Raw genomic sequence first — 24,148 nt, 5'->3', positions numbered from 1 at the left:
AAACAACGACACAACAGATGTACCAGACCGCACAGTATGACTATCCTGATTATCAACGATACTCATGAAACAGCCTAGAGAGGGAAGTTGGCTTACCCCTTATCGAGGTCCCTGTAGATCAGGAAGGACCCTATGTACACAGTGAACTATTAGGCCAAGATAGAAAATTTTTACTTGATACAGGGGCAAGCCGAACAACCATAAAACGTAGTGAAGTTCCAGGGGCACCCCTCTCAGGCTCACAAAATATTTCCCTTGGCTTTTCAGGAAAACCTATCATTAACGAAGTATCACAGCCTCTTCCACTTACGATTGGTCCCTTGACACGAACTACAGATTTATTGCTTACTAAATCATGTCCAGAAAACCTGTTAGGTATAAAAACATTGAAAGCCCTAGGAGCTATAATATGTTGTTCTCCGGAAGGAGTAAGATTGTTTTTACGTGATTTCAAAGGGCACTATGTGTCCCGAGACATGGATGACCGACTGCAGACTTTACCCACACATCTATGGGCACAAGGCCCTACAGATGTTGGTTGCATGAACATTACACCATATCGAGTCACACTAAAGGCAGGAGTGGTACTACCATGAATGCAACAATACAAGTTACCGCCAGATGCTGTAGTGGCTTTACTGCAAATCATTGACGAGCTTATTACCCAAGGAGTGGTTGTGGAAACCGACTCCAATGTATGTAATTCACCGATAATTCCGATTCTTAAACGAACTGATCCAAAAGCCCCGCCAGTATATCGATTGGTTATTGATCTGCGCGAATTAAATAAATGTATTGTGCCACAATACCCCGTAGTCCCAGACATTTCTTCATTACTGACAGCCATTGATTCCGAAGCAACATTCTTTACTGTAATTGATCTCAAGAATGCCTTTTTCAGCGTCCCAATAGATCCGGAAAGCCAATACTTGTTCGGATTTAGTTTAAATGGACGAAGCTTTAAATTCACACGCGCACCTCAAGGATTCACAGAGAGCCCCAGCATCTATAGCCAAGCACTAAACGAGAACTTGACAGTATCCACATGCCAGTCAACACTGCCCTGCTTCAATATGTCGATGATCTGCTGATCACCGCTAGAAGCGAACCTGAATGTGAAAAAGCCTCACTGACGGTTTTACAATTTTTGGCCGAAAAGGGGCACAAGGTGTCCCCTTCTAAGCTGCAATTCTGTGTCCAGCGAGTTGTTTACCTTGGGCACTCGCTGTCCAAGGAGGGAAGGCAGCTTACCCCAGATCGCATCCAGTTAATTGCTAACATGCCAATACCCAAGACACAAAAGGAGGTGCGGGCCTTCATAGGCCTCACTTCATATTGTAGGCAGTGGATCCCTCAGTATGCATTTCTAGCAAAACCACTCATCCAGTTGACAACACAGGAGGCAGCCACATCGACTGTCCTCCCTTGGACTCAGGAACATACACAAGCTTTTGAAAGCCTAAAGAAAGCTTTCAGTGGCAGCGACAGCTTTAGCAATCAGACAAAGCGATGCCATAGTGTTAGGACACCAATTGACAGTACAAGTACCACATGCAGTAGAGGTTCTCTTGAACCGCACACAAACACAACACTTGACTATAGCAAGACTCACGGGTTACGAACTAACATTGTTTCAGCCACATATAGAAATCAGACGTTGTAGTACATTGAATCCTGCCACACTGTTACCAGTAAATGGAACAGACCCACTTGCACATGATTGTATTGAAGTTATTACTATCACGACGAAACCTAGACAAGACTTGACAGACGTCCCATTGTCAGACCCAGACCTGACGTTGTATGTAGATGGTTCATGTATGAGAACAAATACAGGAGAGCTAGTGGCCGCTTACGCAGTCACAACAGACACTGAAGTCATTGAAACAAATCGCATAAATACCTTGTCCGCTCAAGCAGCAGAGCTTATCGCTCTGACACAAGCCTGTATTCAAGCCACAAATAAAAAAGTCAACATATACACTGATTCACGTTATGCATTCGGAGTTGTACATGACTTCGGCGTGCTGTGGCGAGAGAGAGGTTATTTAACTTCTCACGGTGCCCACATTCAGCACGGACCCCTCATTCATGCCTTATTAGATGCAATACATCTACCCACTGCAATATCAATTATGAAATGTAAAGCTCATACGAAAGTTACTGATATCATTTCCCAAGGCAATGATCTAGCTGACAGAACAGCTAAACAGACTGCTCAAACTCACACATCTGACATGACAAAGACAATAGTCCCGACACCAACACATTGCATGACGGTTAAGGATCCCGCTCTTGACGTAATTGACATACAGACACATGCTACACCAGATGAAATAAAGAAATGGACTGAATTAGGAGGGATCCAAACGGATCAAGGATGGATGACGAAGGAAAAATCTGTGTGGTTCCTTCCTGATTCAATGGTCCAGGTTATCATTAATACAATACATAGTCCAGCGCACCTAGGAGAAAAAGCTATGCTAGACAGCATTCAACACATTTGGTTCAACAAACATTTACGAGCAGCAGCTAAACAAAAAGTTCGTACCTGTATGATCTGTTGTCAGTTTAACCCAGGTAAAAGCATTCCCGTAGAACAAGGTGGATTTCAGCCTCCTGATCACCCTTTTGAAGTCCTCCAGATGGATTATATCCAGATGGAACGATGTCGAGGATTCAAATATGTTCTCGTAGTTGTCTGTGCTCTTTCCCGTTGGACAGAGGCATACCCGGTTTCAGATTACACTGCCCCGACTACTGCCAAACAGTTGGTTCGAGAATTCTTCCCACGGTACGGTTTACCACGTGTTGTCTACTCAGATAACGGCCAGCCGTTCTCATCCGAACTAATGAAACACGTTTCACTTTTGTTAGGCTATCAGTGGAGATTTCACTGTGTCCGACACCCCGAGGCAGCAGGTCTCGTGGAACGACATAATCAAACTCTGAAAATTAGATTGTCCAAAATATGTAGAGAGAAAGGTGTCGACTGGGTAGTAGCCTTACCAGTTGCACTCTTTTACATGAGAATGGTAGCGCACTCTCGAACAGGGCTATCCCCTTATGAGGTGATCTTCGGTAGACCACCAAATATGTGGGGGACGCCTATACCACGCAAAATAACTGATGTTGACTGTAATATGCTGACAGATTACTTGGCTTCCTTGATGTCTGCACTACAATCTTGTCGTTCACAGGTAGCTGCAGCCTTTCCCGACAACACCGAGGTGAAACCCCATGACGTAATTCCCGGGGACATGGTGTTAGTGAGGAACTTTGACCGGAAGTCTCAGCTGGATCCTAGGTGGAAATCGCCTCAACTCGTACTGTTAACCACGAGGACAGCCGTGAAGATCGAAGGTCGAAAAGGCTGGATACATTCAAGTCATATCAAGAAATTTCATGGACTACAATCAGATGTAAACGATACACCTCGCGTGTCTTCACCGATTGACTCAAAGCTTCCTTTGGTTGAACTGAATGACAAGGAACAATATAAACTAAAACTAAGGTCTAACAAGTCAGACAATTTGATTGTTTAAGTCCTCTCCAAGGTGAATCGGTCGAATTTGTCTCTGATATGTATCCTCTAGACCTGAATAGAGAAAGAAACCGAAAAATGCGATTGAAACAACATGCGTACTGTAAATCACTGCGTAGTCATTGCACAGTGACGTTATTAATTTTGTTTTTCTTAAGTCTTTTAATAATCGCTGCAAGTATATTGTTGCACATATATTATCCTATTTCTAAACATGTTTACAATGTTACTGCCGAACATTCCTTTAGTGAATTACCCCCGCATGAGTTGTCCTATAGATTTGCGCTGCGCAATAACACTTTCATTAGCATGTTACATCATTCCCATCAGGCTAGCAATGCTACAAATTGTTGGATATGTGGCCGACTCCCTCCCTATCAGAACTATAAAGGAATTCTGCCTCTCTTTCCATATCCGTTCACACACAATGGCTCCTGTGGAGCATGGTTTAGTTTAATTAATTCCCTAGATTCGAATTCTGCAGTTGATCAAGACAACTGGGTATGGGGAAACCTGAACTTAGTTTTACTCAAAGTCTGTTACCCTAACAAGGAGGGACTTCCCAAAAGAACAGGAACTGATCTAGAAAATGAGGTATATGGATTAGGGAATTTCACGCTCAATCTCATGATCCTGAATGTTGAATCCGAAGCTGCACCAATTTTGCCCGCCATGTCAGTATTTCCAGTTAAAGGTGAATTATGTGTAAGAAAGAATGGTTCCATACATATGGGCCATAGTAGATGCACCACTGTAATAGAATTCAGTGATCAAGGCAAGTCTACATTTAGAGCTTCTCGCCATTCCTACTTCCTATGTGGTCAGACTGCATATATACGTTTGCCTCTAGATTGGGATGGTACCTGCTACATCGGATTCCTTTTGCCACCTGTTTTTCTAGCTCCTCCTGATTATCACAGAAATACTCATTTAGTACACAATAGAGAACGGAGAGATCTCCCAATAGTCGACTACACTGAGACAGCATGGGAAAAATACACAGATTTCAATAAAGGTCTCTTTCCCTATATAGGTACAGTTACCAATAGTAAGCTGATACGTAGATTAACAAGAACCCTTGAAGCAGTAGTGAACGAAACTATTTCCGCCTTAGGCAATTTAACAGAAGAGCAGTCTGCTATGCGGATTGTTGTGCTTCAAAATCGTCTTGTCCTTGACGTCATCCTGTCCGATAGGGGCGGAGCTTGTAGGGTCATCGGATCAAGCTGTTGCATTTTCATACCAGAAAATTCGCCATCTGTATATAAAGCCATAACTCGCCTTCATAAGATTGTAAGCCAGATACACCAGAATCCAGGCACCTGGACTTGGTCCGGTTGGTTTTGGAGTGTATTGTCAACCTTTGGATGGAGGGTCCTATCCTTCCTAGGTATTGGCTTTCTCATACTATTCAGTTGCTGCTTATGCCTACAATGTGGACCAGCGATTTGTGGTCTGTGTGCCACATCGTGTATTCCACCATCAAGATTTCATTCATTCCGGAAGAAGAAAGAAGAACAAATGATGCTATATGAACAGATCAACGGATTGATGAAGATTGATATCTCTTAAGGGCAAGTAGGGGACAAGGAGGGAATGTGGAAATATGGATTTTTATGATCAGTTATGTCCCCTATCTTGGACCCCAACGGTTTCATGTATAAATCGCAAGTACATGTATGTTCCCTCCAGTTCCAGTTATGAAGACGCAAACACATGTGCGTCCACCGTCAACATGTCCTCTTTCAGATCCGCCATGAATGGGCCGGATATTCTATTCCTAAGTATGAAAGGCCACCGGCTTTATATGGTTCATTTATCCCATTTTACAGTCCAGGCGAGTAGGCCCTGATTCTGCCATTAAGCCTTTTCCTGCCTTCTGCCTCTGAAAGCTCCAGTCTGAGCTCGCATCTGTATCCATGAACTTTGTCCTACTCCCTGCGCGGCTAACGGTGCCTGACTCCAGCCTGTTGCCCGCCAAAAACTGTATTTCACCTTCGAGATTATCTGCTCCGCTCCCTATCCAATGCATTCCTGTCTAGTAGTTTAAGTAAACATTCTTCCAGCTACCGAGCAAAGAGCCCGGTTTCCCTGTCTTTATGCAAGTAATTCATAGCCCTGTTACTATGGAAGATTTCTGCCCTCGCATCTAGTGTAGACACTTAGACGCTTGTACACGCACTCACAGTCAGTATAGAATAGATTTTGTTCGAAAGACCTTTCTTTTTGGATAACATAGTTCTTTAAACATAGGATGTTAGATATGATTTGGGATTAGGTTGACTTGACCCCCCAGACTTCTGTCTCCACATGTAGAGCTAAATGTCAAGTCCCCTTCACCCCCTAGTTGCACGTCAATCACACGTCATGCTGCTGCGCGCACATCTCTGCCAAGTATTTCTGCTGACATTGCGAAATTCTTTCATGGAACCACCCTATTGTGACATCATACCTGATGACGTTCTTTAAGTTACGCCCAGTTACACCCACTTTAGTTACGCATGTATGTTTTATCTTTGTTATCAATTGTTACGCCTCCTGCATCTGTTTCACTGTAATGCCTATTGTATAAAAATGATTACTTGTCAATAAAGTATGGTCCTTCACTTCCTGAACCTTCGTGGTGATGGAATATGGAGTCCATCAATTCGAATTGATTTTGGAATAAAGCCCGTTCCGAACCTCTAATACCACGGATTCTGCCTCTTATTTTTCTGAGCTATTATTATTAATTTTCCGCATCAAATTAAGTTCCGGTAATTAAATTATTTACCACAGATGGACCTCTGTGGACAGTCTGTGGAGGTGTTCAATTGCTTTGTAGACTGAGGGTGAGTTGTCTGGTACGTAGGTACAACAGCTGGATCCAATGATGCGGCATGCTCCTCCACGATCAGCCAGAACCACATCTAGAACGAGGCGGTTCTGAAGGGCCACTAAGCGGACGGCCTGGAGCTCGGCGGTGTTGTTGGCGAGGGCGCCAGCCGTAATGTTCATTGCCGTTTCGACTGCCTGGGTCAAGTGGCGGATGGCACGGCTGTTTGCCATTGGGCCCCAGAGTGGAACAAGGCCTTTGACTGCGTCCATGAACTGTGCTCCGGTGGAGTCGGCCTGCACAATGTCTTTGGCCCGTTTCTGTCGGTGATGGTTTGCTGGGGCCACATACGTCGGAGGAAGGACAAAGGCGATGTAGCAAGTGCCTCCCCAACCTCTCGGGAGCCAGGTGTAGGCCTTAGTACCACAGACGAAGTACACATTCGGGGAGGCAACAAAGGAGGGTGGGTCAACTGAATCCAATGTTCGGGTGATGAGGCAGGAGCTGTGGCCCACCAGCTGTGCCCCCAGGCCTTCGAGGCATACAGATCCAGTGATGTTGATGACGGACAGGGCCACTGTTAGGGTGGCGGCTGTCCGTTTTCGGAGGTAAGAGAAGGTGGGTCTGGCTGGATTGTTGAACACTTGCATTTCAACTCGTTCTTTGGCAGGGATGTCCATGTGAAAGGAAGTGTTCGATCTCAGAGGGCAGAAGAGGGCGGAAGTTCTACCAGTTTTGTTCATCCAGAACCCATGGTAGAAGTGTGACATGGTTCTGCCGGAAGTGGCATTGTCCTTGTAGCTCTCCTGCAGAAGGATCAGCCAGGCGAGGCAGGAACCATGGACAGAAAAAGGTGAAGGGATGAAAGGGATTGAGTGCCCAGTGGCATGCGGTAGCAATCCACAGATCCAGCAGTTAGTGGCGTTGGTGGCAAGATTGTGTTGGTGGAGCAACTGCACAAAAGAGTTATTCCAGAACTCCTTACGCCTTTCTCGGAGTTGGGGTGAAAGTGAGATCAGATGGTGCTCCTTCGTGGTGGTAGGTTGAACGGTAGTCAGCAATGTGTTATGAGCGGGTGTGTTCTCCTCCATGATCCAGAAGGTGACCATGAGGAGAAGGCAAAAGAGAAGGGTAATAAAAAGTGTTATAGTCTTAAAGCTGTGCATTCGGTCAGTCTTTGGGTTTTTGTAGGGGATCTTCGGACGTCCGGTTGCTTCCATCACCTTCATGTCGGGCGCTTCCATCACCTTCGAGAGACTCGGTAGCGGGCAGAACCACAGACTTTGCTTAGTTTCTCTCCTGGTGGCCTTTGAAGTGACTAGGCTACCGCTCTGAGATTTCCACTTAGCCTGCGGTCTGCTTAGCCGAAGTTCTCTCCTTTCGTCGCAAGTTATACCCTTCTTTGGATGGCACAGTGGGATCGGGATATTCAATCAATTCAAGTGTCTCTGTATCCGGGCAGCGGCTCAGGGATGGTCGGTCTTTGTTCAGGAGTTCCTCTTGGGCGGTGACGTTGTCCGTGGTTGTCAGGGTCGGTGATACCTTCTTGCAGTGGTGTGCATGCAGCCAATTGCGTTTCCCCTCCACTCGAAGAGCTGTTCGGGTGGTGATCAGGACTTGCAGGGGGCCCGTCCACCGGGGCTCCAGACTCTTGGTGCGCTGGAAGTTACGCACTAAGACGAAGTCACCTGGTTGGATGTCGTGCCCGGGGCCCCTGGAAACATCGGGAATGGCGTGCAGCACCTGCTGATGGATGATAGACAACGTTTTAGTTAGATTGTACAGATAATCAGACATGAGGACGTCTGGGACGTCGTGGATGGATGTCGGTTTTGGTGCAGTCCAAAGGTTCATGGGCCGCCCGAAGACGACCTCGTAGGGGGTTAAGTGGTGTTTGGTGGGGGTGGAACGCATTGATAGCAAGGCTAGTGGGAGAGCGTCTGGCCATCTTAGCCCTGTGGTGGCGACTATTTTTACTATCTTAAGCTTCAATGTGGCATTGTGTCGTTCAACCAGGCCTGCAGATTGGGGATGGAAAACCGCATGGAACTTCTGTTTTACACCCAACCCTTTTAAGATGAGTTGGATAACTTCGGCTACGAAGTGGGGGCCATTGTCGCTCCACAAAATTCGACAAAGGCCGTATCGGGGGAAGAATTCCTTCAGTAGTACCTTTGCGGTAGTCATAGCGGTGTTGTCATGGGTTGGGTAGGCTTCCACCCACTTGCTGAAGGCACACACAATGACGAGTACATACTTCAAACCTTGGCACCTTTCTAGCTGGACATAGTCCATTTGTAGGACTTCAAAGGGGTGATTGGGGACCCCAAACCCTCCCCGGGGTACAGCAGTTCCTTTCCCAGGGTTGTGTTGGAGGCATACTAGGCATTGTTGGACTAGACGTTTGGCTGAGTCTGGTATTTTGTCGTTGTGCCAGACTTTAGAGATGAGTTCGATCATGGGGGCAGACCCTATGTGTGCGGGGGAGTGAGCCATGGTCAGCATGGGGATCAAGTATGAATCTGGTAACAACCATTTGTTCAAGTCTTTGGTTCGCCAGCAACCGTCATCGTCCTTCAATCCCACCCGGGCCCATTCAGTTAACTCGTGTGGTGTGCTGGCTAGTTGGATATCCCTAATTGTTTCCCTAGCATCCTTCCATTTCTCAGTTTGTGACCTGGTCACGTACATACGGGTCGTGGACCTATTCTCGGCTGTGGTCCGGGCAGTAATGTCAGCTAGTGCATTTCCCTGTCCTATAATGTCTGTCACCTTCTTGTGTGCCTGGCATTTGATCACAGCTAACCGTGTGGGGAGGAGGACTGCTTCGGTCAGGGCAGAGACTAGATCTCCATGCAGGATGGGTGTGCCATGAGAAGTCAAGAATCCCCTCTCTTTCCATAAGAGCCCAAAGTGGTGAACTACCCCGAAGGCGTACTGACTGTCTGTGTAAATGTTTGCGGTTGTCCCTGCTGCCAGGATGCAAGCTCGTGTAAGAGCAATTAGTTCCGCCGCCTGTGCGGATCGCTGTGTGATGCGGGCTGTCTCAACAACTGTTCGGGCTGTGGTGACTGCATAGGCAGCTGAGGTGGTGCCATCGGGGAGCTTGATGCATGAGCCATCCACCCACAGTTCTCCGTCAGGGTCCGGGAAGGCAGTATCCCGGAGGTCAACCCTACTCTTGGTTTGTTCGTCGGTGAGGGTCACGCAATCATGTATATGGGATGCATTGGGGTCAGCGTCAGGGAGAGGCAGTAGTGTAGCTGGATTCAGAGTGGTGCATCGTTTCAATGTGATGTGGGGTGCAAGCAGAGTCAGTTCATAACCGGTCAGTCGTGCGCTAGTCAGGTGTTGAGTCTTGGTTTGGTTCAGGAGGGTGTCAACAGCATGGGGTACCAATACCGTGAGGGGGTTCGAGAGCACGATCCCCTCACTTTGTCGGATAGAGACAGCAGCGGCGGCTACTGCTCGAAGACAGGCGGGCAAAGCTCTGGCTACGGGGTCGAGAGTGGCAGAGAAGTAGGCACAAGGGCGTTGCTTAGGGCCTATGGACTGGGTTAGGACAGACAACGCACATCCCTCCCTTTCGTGGGTGTAGAGGGAGAAAGGTTTAGTGTAGTCTGGGGTTCCTAGGACTGGGGCCGAGCAGAGGGCGTCTCGTAATTCTTTGAAGGAGGATTGACATTCAGGTGTCCAGGGGAGGGGGAAGGGGACATCCTTAGCCAGCAGGGAAAGCAGAGGCTTTATGGTAAGACTGAAGTTTGGCAACCACTGTCGACAAAAGGAGGTGAGGCCCACTAGGGATCGTACTTGCTTCTGAGTTTTGGGAACAGGGGTTTCTAGGATGGTTTGAATTCGGTCAGGGGTAAGTTTCCTCCCGTCTTTGGATAGTAGGTGGCCTAGATACGTTACCTGGGGCTGGCAGAATTGCAATTTCTTTCTGGAGACCTTGTGACCGTTCTCCGCAAGGAAGCGGAGGAGGTGAATGGTGGCTGTGACAGCAAGAGGAGTGGTGTCGGCCGCCAAAAGAATGTCATCGACGTACTGTATCAACACCACTCCATCGGGTAGTTGGACTGCATCCAGTTGCCTCTTGAGGGCTTGGCTGTAAATACTGGGACTCTCAGTGTAGCCTTGGGGTGCCCTGCAGAATCTGTACGAACGGGCTTTTAAAGTGAAGCCGAACAGGTAGCGGCTGTCTGGGTGGATGGGGATGGAAAAGAATGCGTTCTTGAGGTCAATAACAGTAAAGATGGTGGCAGTGGATGGAATCAGGGTGAGGATGGTGGTGATGTCTGAGACTACGGGGTACTGGGGTATGACTACTTTGTTAACCTCTCGCAAGTCAACAATGAAACGGTAGGCTTTCTCATCCCCCTCGCCTTGCTTCTTTACAATGGGTAGGATAGGGCTGTTGCAAACATTACTGACTACTTCTTCTACCACTCCTGCCTCGACCAGGGACTCGATGATTTCCACCAATGCCTTCTCGCCTTCGGGTGATATCCTATACTGTGGAAGCTTTGGGAGCACTGCATCCGGTCGGACGGTTATGTGTACCGGGTCGATCACCATGCGCCCTACATCTGAGTCGGTTTTAGCCCATAGATGTGAAGGTAATGTGTCGAGTAGGGACGTATCAGCATCGGTTATAGAGAGCATACGCCGTGTGTGACAGGGTCTGGAAAGATCTGGGTTATCGTGTAGGATGACTCGAACTCCGTCTGGGGAGCATCTGATGGTGGCTCGAAAATGTTTTAGCAAATCGAGCCCCATAATAGCATCGGGGGTGTTGGAGGAGAGCAGAAAGGTCGTGTCAGTGGTGTTATCTTCTAAGTCAAAGGAGATTGGTGCTGATAAGGGGTTAGTGGAGGGCGTTCCGTCAAAGCCTATTGAGGTTACGTGTGAGCCAGACAAGGGTGCCCTAGGAATCAGTCGTTTAGATAACGCACTACGTGTCGCCCCAGTATCTACCAGGAATGGAGATTTTGTGCCCAAGACCTTAGCGGTGACGTAAGGACCTTGCTGGTCAACACGGAGTTCGACTGGATCCCTCCCTTGTCCCTGGCGGTCCTATGCGAAGTCCTGGGTGCTCTCGTAGTCGGACTGCTGACACTGGTTTTGTCGGGGGCGATCAAAGGTGTTCGGTCTGCCTGGCCTGTCGTTGATGGTGTTGTTCGCGTGCCCTCGTCCCTGTCCTCTATTTCTGGGGTCATATGCTGTGTCTCTGGGGTCCCTATTCTTGTTCATTTCCAGAAGGACCGGGCACTGGGATTTCCAGTGTCCGAACCCTCTACAGAACGCACATTGATTCCCATCTAAGTCTCTCCGTCCGTTGTAGGGTGTAGGTGTATGGTCTCTAGGGGGTAGCTTTCTAGGGGCGGTTGGTTGGTAATTCTCTTTTGGGGGTTCCCTTCCTATGGTCACCCCTTGCAACTGTGCTATCATCACCCTCTCCTTTAATTCCTTTTTCTTCTTCTCTGACGCCCTATCGTTCTCGTTCTTCTGGTTTTCGTAGTATTGGGCCATCTGGAGAATTGCTGCGGGTTTGGAGGCTGCCCAACTACTCTCGCTGGTCTGTAGTTTCTGGGAAACTTCTGGCGACAGACCCTTTACATAATTCTGGACAAAGAGGTGATGTCCGGTTGCGGTGGTCATGTCTTGGCCACTGTAATCGGAGAACACAGTCTCGAATCGGGAGAAGTATTCAGACACATCCTCCTGGGGTTTCTGGCGGCAAGCTGTCACTATCGACCAGTCTACCTTTCTTTCTGGGATTAGAGTCTTCAGTTTTAGTACAATCTTGTCTGGGAGCTCTAAGATGGCCTTCGGGGGTTTCTGTCCTGGTTCTCGCTGTTTATCTATGGTATCGAGTTGTACCCAGGTATATCCGAACGGCTCAGCGTGGTCAACCTTCCGGATTTGTTTCCACACATCAGCCGGCAGGCATAGCCCAAAGAACAAGTCGATATCTGCTAACGTCATTATCGTTGAGCCTAAGGCTGTACCCAATTCAGTGTAGAAGGCAGTCGGGTTCGTTCTCAAGTCGGGTAGAGTCTTTCTAAAGGTCAAAATATCTTGCCGGTCCCACGGCTGGTAGACCCAGTTATATACAACCCTTCCCTTCGCATCTTGGTGGTTGATGTCGTCGTGTGTTCCCTGACCCCGTGGGGGGACCCAGTAGGGGGCAGCTTCTTTAATGGGCATCATGGCATCGGACCTTCCTCCCTGGGGCTTAGTTGCTATGGGGGTTTCTGTTTTGGTGGTCTGTCCATATTCTTTAAGGTGTCGGTAGACCTCGAGTGTACGAGTGAAGAGGTTCGCTACATCGCCCTCTCTTTCTTCCCCAATGTCTACCTTCCTATATAGGGCCGCTAAGCCTTCGGGACCTTTATCGTGGTACCTATCCTCATATGCATTCAGGGCGTGATAACAGAGCCGTACGACGAAGTGTCGTCTGCGGCTGTCGGCGTACGAGTTATACACGTCTGTTATATACTCCTCACTTTCTTTTCGTTCCACCAGCGTCCCTACTATCTTGTCAATTCCTGCTCGTTCATCCTTAGTTAATCGATTCATTCTGGTGGACTCTTTCTTTCCTATCTCATGGTCGTCTAGCGTTGTAGTCGACGTTGGGTTCGGCACAAGAGGCTCAGCCGGCGCGGAGGCCGTGAGGGCCGAGGCCCCTGTACTGCTTTCGCTCGTGTTCGGGGGTTGTGGGTGTTGCACTATTGATTGGGAGGGTGCATACGGAGGGGGCATGTAAATGATCGGGGGACCTAACAGTAACTCGTCATTCGTTCGCTGCTTGGAGGACAACTCAGGGTAGAGCAAAGAAGGGGTCCTAACAGCGTACTGGCCTGAGGTTTCGGGCTCCTGTCTTAGTTTAGTTTCCCTTCTCTCCTTTATGTCTTCTTCTAACTTTCTAGCGGCAAGGTGAGCTGCCTTTCGTAATTCCTTTTCTGCTTTTACTTCTTCCCTCTTTTTCCGTTGCGTCGCTTCTTTGCGCCACATGCCGATACTGTCAAGCATAGTAGGCGTCGTCTTGTTGCTACGCAGAGCTATTTCTAGCGCTTCTATCTTATGGTCGTCGAAGGATCCCATCAGTGGCCACTGACTTTCGGGGTCCTTCTTGGAATATTTATGCCACAGCTTGCTATAAGCTACGGCGACTAGTCCATATTTAGTGAACATGTCCTTATTAGGGGTGCCTTCCAGTGGAGCCGGGTGGTTCACCTCTAATAAGCGGTCCGGGCAGAACCAACTACCAATCAGTGGGGAGAAGATAGGCATGACGGGTTTCAACGGGGACAAAAGTCAGCACTACCTATCTTTTCACTGCTTGCAAAGACTAGACAGAATATCTCTATTCTTCGTTATTTGTAAGCAGAGAATACCTCCAAAGAACCAATATCGAACAACTAGTGTTCGGACAATCAATCAATCAATCAATGGGGAGATAAAGATAGGCACGACGGGTTTCAACGGGGACAAAAGTCTGCGTTACCTACCCTTCACTATCTGCAAAGGGAGAGAGAGAGAGTATTTCTACTCCTCCCCGTTTGTAGACAGCGAATATCTCAAAAAGAACAATCAATGAGCAATACTAGTATTTCCAAAGCATCAAACAATCAATCAATTATTTCTCAATTTGTCATGTATCACGACCTTACCCGGACCGCGTGGACAGTTTCTCGTCTTCCGCCTCCAGCGCCCGATCGTCCTCTACTCTCCGTATTTGCCGCGGCACTCCTGATGGACCGTAGATCACTCGAGAGAGGTCTGCTCGGAACCAGTGAAGTTCGGATGATCGGCTGCCAGACGAGGGTCTATTGGGCAGGAGCTCTCCCGATCGTTGCAGTCGTTCACTCTGTCGTCGGGACCTCTCCCACTGGATCCACGTGTCGCTGATGGGCCCCACGTTTCGGACGCCAATTGTTAAATGGTAGCGGCAGTTTCAGTCGATAACCTTTCAAGTATTTGCCCGGCGGTAATCGCCTCTCATACCACTCGATAATTTACCAATAAAAGAGGCAGGCGCCGGAGACTGGAAGGCAGGAAACAAAGTTTTATTCCGTCGGAGCAGAACACATCAGATCAGACAGCAAGGTATCGTCACGAGGTGCTCTAACTGCATCTCTGAGACCTGGTCTCTTATACACTGGTTTATTGCTTTATTACACATAGTACATTCTTGAGATTCCCTTGATGTACGGGGGGAATATCCCCTGAAGCCCCGGTTCAGATCCGATCCCACACATAGATACAGTAGAAGTTCCCACCCCACCCACAGTAGGAGATGGCTATTGCGCAGCAGGGTATTCCGCCAATTCCTGGGGGGTGTGTGACCGGTCGGGTCTCAGGGAGTAGGGGCTTTGATCTACTGTAATCCCTTTGATGTGGGGAGTTTCCCTTACAGTAGGGGCAATAAACTGCATCCGCAGGGCTAGGTGATGGCCTGGGACCAGTTCAGACAATGGGGCGCAGAGGAAGGGGGTTATCAAAGGAGAGGCATGACCATGTATGGGTTGTCGGTCGGAAGTGGTTCCGTAGCAGGGTCGCGCAGAAAGAGAGGGTTTATGGCCTGTATGAGAGAGCGGGGGTGGCCAGCGCGCGGGGGATGCTCGCAGCGCCAAGGGGACCGCGCTGGCGATTGACAATGAGTAGGGAGAGAGTGGGGTGCCTAAAATGGCGGCCGTGCATTCGCTGTGCGTGGCGCTGAGGAGAGGCAAGATGGCGCAGATAATGTTCAGTTTGTAAGCTAAATTTCCACAAGTGCACATCTTGAAAGGTGTAGTCATCGCCGAGTGGTTAAGGCGATGGACTTGAAATCCATTGGGGTCTCCCCACGCAGGTTCGAATCCTGCCGACTACGCTTTCCTTTTGATCATGTCATTATATTTTGACGTGGAAACTAATTATGTGGTTCGTAAACATCTGCATATCCGCATAATTGTGTCTTTGCTACTCTTGTGCTAAGTGTGCTGCACCTGTTGTTTGAAGCTTGCATTACTGCTTCCCATGTTGTACTTTGATGGCAGTGCAGCTTAAAAACATCTTTTCACTTCACAAAACCAAACTGATACTGAAATGCGCATACTCTCATATAAGTGAATTGATTTATTTCTGCATTTGTTTATATCACTAACACCTGGCAGACATTAAAGCATGGCTGCATATTTATTGGTTAAATAAATATGGAAATATACCAGTTTCAGCTTTATTTTTCTCACAAAACCCATAATAAAGATGGATGAATACAGATAAAGTTGACAACAAATTAAATATGGATAAATACAGACGGACATGTCAAAAAAATAAACACCATAAAACCGGGAGCCCTAAATATAATAGGACCAACTGGGTTTACAAAGAATGAGCCTATTATCTAACAGTACCTCTTCTATGAGGTTGTGTAAAACAAAAGGTACTGCAAAGATTCGAACTCAGGATCTCCTGTTTACTAGACAGGCGCTTTGACCAACTAAGCCACAGCACCTACTCTGTTTCACGATTCACCACTGTACCTTCTGTCCTGTTGTCACTGTGAGGCCCTGCATATTTTTCTGTCTTGAAAGATTTTATATTTTTCAGCTGCTACCGAAAAGAAAATGGAGAAGAAAAATCTGATATTAAGATGGAAATATTACAAAGAGGGTCATGAAAAACTAATATCATTATACGTACGTATCTGTATTTATTTTCTAAAGTTTTACACTGATGGGCCAGGGGCTCAATGCATTCGTTAAACTAAACCAGATTACAATTATTTAAAGGTCACCAATATACACAAGATCATTCCTGATGCCTACATTACCCATGTGCTCTTTCCTTCACCTCTCGTGACCTCTGGACATCCCACCAAGAAACAGAGGAACCGCAACTCACGGAGAGAAAGTGTCACCTCAGTGACGCGTCCATGTTCAAACAGCGCTTCACAAAGTGCACTTTGAGAGACCCAAGAAAACTTGACAGAGGCAGGTATCACAGCAAGGAGGGCTGATAGCCCGCAGTGCCCTTTACATGGCTATAGCAATACTCATCCTGGTCCTGGTCCAAACATCAGCCACCAGAGCTCAGTCAATTACCAGAATAAACAACAACCCTATATGGTGGTTTTATAGCCTTGTTTTTTAATGGATTTTTTTTCCACTTTATGGAAAAGGTGTTGCCCGTACGGAGATCGAACTCACAGCCTTGGTGTTACTAGCACCATGCTCTAACCAACTGACCTCACCTGCCAAAGCATAATGTGATACTAAAGGAGTTCTATTGAAACTGAAGAGGCAGTGACTGTACACAGGGCCATTGAATGGACAGACAGACAGGCCATTGCTGACCCATCACAGTTTCAGGCCAAGACATTGAAGCGCTCCAATAATCCTGCACCAATTCGCACACACCGGGGAGCATCACCAAAGAACACAGATAGTATTTAAGTGATTCACTGAACGTGCTTCAATAACAAGAGCTGCACGACCATCACTCCCTAGAAAAGATGGATTGAAGGCAAGAATCATCCGCAGACCCTCCCATCTGCCACACTCATCCAGAAAGCTACTGGTCTCGGCTTGGTAGCACTCGCATGCTCAATGCTATGCAGGTTCATCTCACACCCGAGCTTAATCCATACCACACATTGTCACTCACTGGGCTCTCAATCCTTAACCCTTCACTTCCTGTACCTTTTTCTCTGTACTCCTTACCCAATCTCTCATACCTGCCCCTCCCTTCACTTTCATAGAACTGGACACTTGCTGCTCCTTCTTCTGTGATTCTCCAGAGAACACAGTTTATAACCTTCTAAATAAGATAATGTGCTCAATATTGTCTGCGCCTTCCCTTCATTAACTAACATCTTTTACCCATACTATAGACCACATTACAGCTTATTTATGAGTGAGTGCACATCTTGAAAGGTGTAGTCGTGGCCGAGTGGTTAAGGCGATGGTCTTGAAATCCATTGGGGTCTCCCTGCGCAGGTTCGAATCCTGGCGACTACGCTTTCCTTTTTATCATGTCATTACATTTTGACGTGGAAACTAATTATGTGGTTCGTAAACATCTGCATATCCGCATAATTGTGTCTTTGCTACTCTTGTGCTAAGTGTGCTGTACCTGTTGTTTGAAGCTTGCATTACTGCTTCCCATGTTGTACTTTGATGGCAGTGCAGCTTAAAAACATCTTTTCACTTCACAAAACCAAACTGATACTGAAATGCGCATACTCTCATATAAGTGAATTGATTTATTTCTGCATTTGTTTATATCACTAACACCTGGCAGACATTAAAGCATGGCTGCATATTTATTGGTTAAATAAATATGGAAATATACCAGTTTCAGCTTTATTTTTCTCACAAAACCCATAATAAAGATGGATGAATACAGATAAAGTTGACAACAAATTAAATATGGATAAATACAGACGGACATGTCAAAAAAATAAACACCATAAAACCGGGAGCCCTAAGCATAATAGGACCAACTGGGTTTACAAAGAATGAGTCTATTATCTAACAGTACCTCTTCTATGAGGTTGTGTAAAACAAAAGGAACTACTGAGATTCGAACTCAGGATCTCCTGTTTACTAAACAGGCCCTTTAACCAACTAAGCCACAGCACCTACTCTGTTTCACGACTCACCACTGTACCTTCTGTCCTGGTGTCACTGTGAGGCCCTGCATATTTTTCTGTCTTGAAAGATTTGATATTTTTCAGCTGCTACCGAAAAGAAAATGGAGAAGAAAAATCTGATATTAGGATGGAAATATTACAAAGAGGGTCATGAAAAACTAATATCATTATACGTACGTATCTGTATTTATTTTCTAAAGTATTACACTGATGGACCAGGGGCTCAATGCATTCGTTAAACTAAACCAGATTACAATGATTTAAAGGTCACCAATATACACAAGATCATTTCCTGATGCCTACATTACCCATGTGCTCTTTCCTTCACCTCTCGTGACCTCTGGACATCCCACCAAGAAGCAGAGGAACCGCAACTCATGGAGAGAAAGTGTCACCTCAGTGACGTGTCCATGTTCAAACAGCGCTTCACAAAGTGCACTTTGAGAGACCCAAGAAAACTTGGCAGAGGCGGGTATCACAGCAAGGAGGGCTGATAGCCCGCAGTACCCTTTACATGACTATAGCAATAATCACCCTGGTCCTGGTCCAAACATCAGCCACCAGAGCTCAGTAAATTACCAGAATAAACAACAACCCTATATGGTGTTTTTATAGCCTTGTTTTTTAATGCATGTCTTTTCTACTTTATGGAAAAGGTGTTGCCTGTACGGAGATCGAACTCACAGCTTTGGTGTTACTAGCACCATGCTCTAACCAACTGACCTAACCGGCCACAGCATAATATGATACTAAAGGAGTTCTATTGAAACTGAAGAGGCAGTGACTGTACACAGAGACATTGAATAGACAGACAGACAGGCCATTGCTGACCCATCATAGTTTCAGGCCAAGACATTGAAGCGCTCCAATAATCCTGCACCAATTCGCAAACACCGGGGAGCATCACCAAAGAACACAGATAGTATTTAACCCCTTGAGTGCCCCGCCCTTTCCCCGCCCTGTGCCAGCCCTTTCATTAGCGGGCGGGGTTCATGACGGGATAGTCTCGTCATGGGCACAGCGCAACCGCGGCCCATGACGAGAGGATCTCGTCATGGGCACTCAAGGGGTTAATGAGCTGCACTGAACGTGCTTCAATAACAAGAGCTGCACGACCATCACTCCCCAGAAAAGATGGATTGAAGGCAAGAATCATCCGCAGACCCTCCCATCTGCCACACTCATCCAGAAAGGTACTGGTCTCGGCTTGGTAGCACTCGCATGCTCAATGCTATGCAGGTTCATCTCACACGCGAGCTTAATCCATACCAGGCACTGTCACTCACTGGGATCTCAATCCTTAACCCTTCACTTCCTGTACCTTTTTCTCTGTATTCCATACCCAATCTCTCATACCTGCCCCTCCCTTCACTTTCATAGAACTGGACCCTTGCTGCACCTGCTTCTGTGATTCTCCAGAGAACACAGTTTATAACCTTCTAAAGAAGATTATGTGCTGAATATTGTCTGTGCCATCCCTTCATTAACTAACATCTTTTACCCATACTATAGACCACATTACAGCTTATTTATGAGTGAGTGCACATCTTGAAAGGTGTAGTCGTGGCCGAGTGGTTCAGGTGATGGACTTGAAATCCATGGAGGCCTTCCCGTGCAGGTTTGAATCCTGCCGACTAGGCGTTCCTTTTAATCATGTCATTAAATTTTGACGTGGAAACTAATTATGTGGTTCGTAAACATCTGCATATCCGCATAATTGTGTCTTTGCTACTCTTGTGCTAAGTGTGCTGCACCTGTTGTTTGAAGCTTGCATTACTGCTTCCCATGTTGTACTTTGATGGCAGTGCAGCTTAAAAACATCTTTTCCCTTCACAAAACCAAACTGATACTGAAATGCGCATACTCTCATATAAGTGAATTGATTTATCTTCTGCATTTGTTCATATCACTAACACCTGGCAGACATTAAAGCATGGCTGCATATTTATTGGTTAAATAAATATGGAAATATACCAGTTTAAGCTTTATTTTTCTCACAAAACCCATAATAAATATGGATGAATACAGATAAAGTTGACAACAAATTAAATATGGATAAATACAGACGGAAATGTCAAAAAAATAAACACCATAAAACCGGGAGCCCTAAATATAATAGGACCAACTGGGTTTACAAAGAATGAGTCTATTATCTAACAGTACCTCTTCTATGAGGTTGTGTAAAACAAAAGGAACTGCTGAGATTCGAACTCAGGTTCTCCTGTTTACTAAACAGGCACTTTAACCAACTAAGCCACAGCACCTACTCTGTTTCACGACTCACCACTGTACCTTCTGTCCTGTTGTCACTGTGAGGCCCTGCATATTTTTCTGTCTTGAAAGATTTTATATTTTTCAGCTGCTACCGAAAAGAAAATGGAGAAGAAAAATCTGATATTAAGATGGAAATATTACAAAGAGGGTCATGAAAAACTAATATCATTATACGTACGTATCTGTATTTATTTTCTAAAGTTTTACACTGATGGGCCAGGGGCTCAATGCATTCATTAAACTAAACCAGATTACAATTATTTAAAGGTCACCAATATACACAAGATCATTCCTGATGCCTACATTACCCATGTGCTCTTTCCTTCACCTCTCGTGACCTCTGGACATCCCACCAAGAAACAGAGGAACCGCAACTCACGGAGAGAAAGTGTCACCTCAGTGACGCGTCCATGTTCAAACAGCGCTTCACAAAGTGCACTTTGAGAGACCCAAGAAAACTTGACAGAGGCAGGTATCAAAGCAAGGAGGGCTGATAGCCCGCAGTGCCCTTTACATGGCTATAGCAATACTCATCCTGGTCCTGGTCCAAACATCAGCCACCAGAGCTCAGTCAATTACCAGAATAAACAACAACCCTATATGGTGTTTTTATAGCCTTGTTTTTTAATGGATTTTTTTTCCACTTTATGGAAAAGGTGTTGCTCGTACGGAGATCGAACTCACAGCCTTGGTGTTACTAGCACCATGCTCTAACCAACTGACCTCACCTGCCAAAGCATAATGTGATACTAAAGGAGTTCTATTGAAACTGAAGAGGCAGTGACTGTACACAGGGCCATTGAATGGACAGACAGACAGGCCATTGCTGACCCATCACAGTTTCAGGCCAAGACATTGAAGCGCTCCAATAATCCTGCACCAATTCGCACACACCGGGGAGCATCACCAAAGAACACAGATAGTATTTAAGTGATTCACTGAACGTGCTTCAATAACAAGAGCTGCACGACCATCACTCCCTAGAAAAGATGGATTGAAGGCAAGAATCATCCGCAGACCCTCCCATCTGCCACACTCATCCAGAAAGCTACTGGTCTCGGCTTGGTAGCACTCGCATGCTCAATGCTATGCAGGTTCATCTCACACCCGAGCTTAATCCATACCACACATTGTTACTCACTGGGCTCTCAATCCTTAACCCTTCACTTCCTGTACCTTTTTCTCTGTACTCCTTACCCAATCTCTCATACCTGCCCCTCCCTTCACTTTCATAGAACTGGACACTTGCTGCTCCTTCTTCTGTGATTCTCCAGAGAACACAGTTTATAACCTTCTAAATAAGATAATGTGCTCAATATTGTCTGCGCCTTCCCTTCATTAACTAACATCTTTTACCCATACTATAGACCACATTACAGCTTATTTATGAGTGAGTGCACATCTTGAAAGGTGTAGTCGTGGCCGAGTGGTTAAGGCGATGGACTTGAAATCCATTGGGGTCTCCCTGCGCAGGTTCGAATCCTGCCGACTACGCTTTCCTTTTTATCATGTCATTACATTTTGACGTGGAAACTAATTATGTGGTTCGTAAACATCTGCATATCCGCATAATTGTGTCTTTGCTACTCTTGTGCTAAGTGTGCTGTACCTGTTGTTTGAAGCTTGCATTACTGCTTCCCATGTTGTACTTTGATGGCAGTGCAGCTTAAAAACATCTTTTCACTTCACAAAACCAAACTGATACTGAAATGCGCATACTCTCATATAAGTGAATTGATTTATTTCTGCATTTGTTTATATCACTAACACCTGGCAGACATTAAAGCATGGCTGCATATTTATTGGTTAAATAAATATGGAAATATACCAGTTTCAGCTTTATTTTTCTCACAAAACCCATAATAAAGATGGATGAATACAGATAAAGTTGACAACAAATTAAATATGGATAAATACAGACGGACATGTCAAAAAAATAAACACCATAAAACCGGGAGCCCTAAGCATAATAGGACCAACTGGGTTTACAAAGAATGAGTCTATTATCTAACAGTACCTCTTCTATGAGGTTGTGTAAAACAAAAGGAACTACTGAGATTCGAACTCAGGATCTCCTGTTTACTAAACAGGCCCTTTAACCAACTAAGCCACAGCACCTACTCTGTTTCACGTCTCACCACTGTACCTTCGGTCCTGGTGTCACTGTGAGGCCCTGCATATTTTTCTGTCTTGAAAGATTTGATATTTTTCAGCTGCTACCGAAAAGAAAATGGAGAAGAAAAATCTGATATTAAGATGGAAATATTACAAAGAGGGTCATGAAAAACTAATATCATTATAGGTACGTATCTGTATTTATTTTCTAAAGTTTTACACTGATGGACCAGGGGCTCAATGCATTCGTTAAACTAAACCAGATTACAATAATTTAAAGGTCACCAATATACACAAGATCATTTCCTGATGCCTACATTACCCATGTGCTCTTTCCTTCACCTCTCGTGACCTCTGGACATCCCACCAAGAAGCAGAGGAACCGCAACTCACGGAGAGAAAGTGTCACCTCAGTGACGCGTCCATGTTCAAACAGCGCTTCACAAAGTGCACTTTGAGAGACCCAAGAAAACTTGGCAGAGGCGGGTATCACAGCAAGGAGGGCTGATAGCCCGCAGTGCCCTTTACATGACTATAGCAATACTCACCCTGGTCCTGGTCCAAACATCAGCCACCAGAGCTCAGTAAATTACCAGAATAAACAACAACCCTATATGGTGTTTTTATAGCCTTGTTTTTTAATGCATGTCTTTTCTACTTTATGGAAAAGGTATTGCCCGTACGGAGATCAAACTCACAGCCTTGGTGTTACTAGCACCATGCTCTAACCAACTGACCTAACCGGCCAAAGCATAATATGATACTAAAGGAGTTCTATTGAAACTGAAGAGGCAGTGACTGTACACAGAGACATTGAATAGACAGACAGACAGGCCATTGCTGACCCATCATAGTTTCAGGCCAAGACATTGAAGCGCTCCAATAATCCTGCACCAATTCGCAAACACCGGGGAGCATCACCAAAGAACACAGATAGTATTTAATGAGCTGCACTGAACGTGCTTCAATAACAAGAGCTGCACGACCATCACTCCCCAGAAAAGATGGATTGAAGGCAAGAATCATCCGAAGACCCTCCCATCTGCCACACTCATCCAGAAAGGTACTGGTCTCGGCTTGGTAGCACTCGCATGCTCAATGCTATGCAGGTTCATCTCACACCCGAGCTTAATCCATACCACACACTGTCACTCACTGGGCTCTAAATCCTTAACCCTTCACTTCCTGTACCTTTTTCTCTGTACTCCTTACCCAATCTCTCATACCTGCCCCTCCCTTCACTTTCATAGAACTGGACACTTGCTGCACCTTCTTCTGTGATTCTCCAGAGAACACAGTTTATAACCTTCTAAAGATGATAATGTGCTCAATATTGTCTGCGCCTTCCCTGCATTAACTAACATCTTTTACCCATACTATAGACCACATTACAGCTTATTTATGAGTGAGTGCACATCTTGAAAGATGTAGTCGCGGCCGAGTGGTTAAGGCGATGGACTTGAATTCCATTGCAGTCTCCCCGCGCAGGTTCGAATCCTGCCGACTACGCTTTCCTTTTTATCATGTCATTACATTTTGACGTGGAAACTAATTATGTGGTTTGTAAACATCTACATATCTGCATAATTGTGTCTTTGCTACTCTTCTGCTAAGTGTGCTGCACCTGTTGTTTGAAGCTTGCATTACTGCTTCCCATGTTGTACTTTGATGGCAGTGCAGCTTAAAAACATCTTTTCACTTCACAAAACCAAACTGATACTGAAATGCGCATACTCTCATATAAGTGAATTGATTTATTTCT

The 24,148-nt window shown here is 46.0% G+C and overlaps 5 non-coding genes across 5 annotated transcripts; 4 read left to right on the top strand and 1 right to left on the bottom strand.

The window, feature by feature from the left end:
• Nucleotides 1-15,152: 15,152 nt before the first annotated feature.
• Nucleotides 15,153-15,234, top strand: TRNAS-UGA (transfer RNA serine (anticodon UGA)). The gene has a single exon. It is a non-coding gene; the product is annotated as a tRNA-Ser (tRNA).
• Nucleotides 15,235-17,280: 2,046 nt separating this feature from the next.
• Nucleotides 17,281-17,362, top strand: TRNAS-UGA (transfer RNA serine (anticodon UGA)). The gene has a single exon. It is a non-coding gene; the product is annotated as a tRNA-Ser (tRNA).
• A 2,825-nt stretch (nucleotides 17,363-20,187) lies between these two features.
• TRNAT-AGU (transfer RNA threonine (anticodon AGU)) lies at nucleotides 20,188-20,261 on the bottom strand. The gene has a single exon. It is a non-coding gene; the product is annotated as a tRNA-Thr (tRNA).
• A 1,422-nt stretch (nucleotides 20,262-21,683) lies between these two features.
• Nucleotides 21,684-21,765, top strand: TRNAS-UGA (transfer RNA serine (anticodon UGA)). The gene has a single exon. It is a non-coding gene; the product is annotated as a tRNA-Ser (tRNA).
• A 2,048-nt stretch (nucleotides 21,766-23,813) lies between these two features.
• On the top strand, nucleotides 23,814-23,895 carry TRNAS-UGA (transfer RNA serine (anticodon UGA)). Its single transcript has one exon. It is a non-coding gene; the product is annotated as a tRNA-Ser (tRNA).
• Nucleotides 23,896-24,148: the final 253 nt, after the last annotated feature.

This window comes from Triturus cristatus, chromosome 4_2 (genome assembly GCF_964204655.1).
Source record: "Triturus cristatus chromosome 4_2, aTriCri1.1, whole genome shotgun sequence".
NCBI classification, from domain to species: Eukaryota; Metazoa; Chordata; class Amphibia; order Caudata; family Salamandridae; genus Triturus; species Triturus cristatus.
The sequence above is the reverse complement of the archived record's forward strand: the minus strand, read 5'-3'. Positions and strand labels throughout refer to the sequence as shown.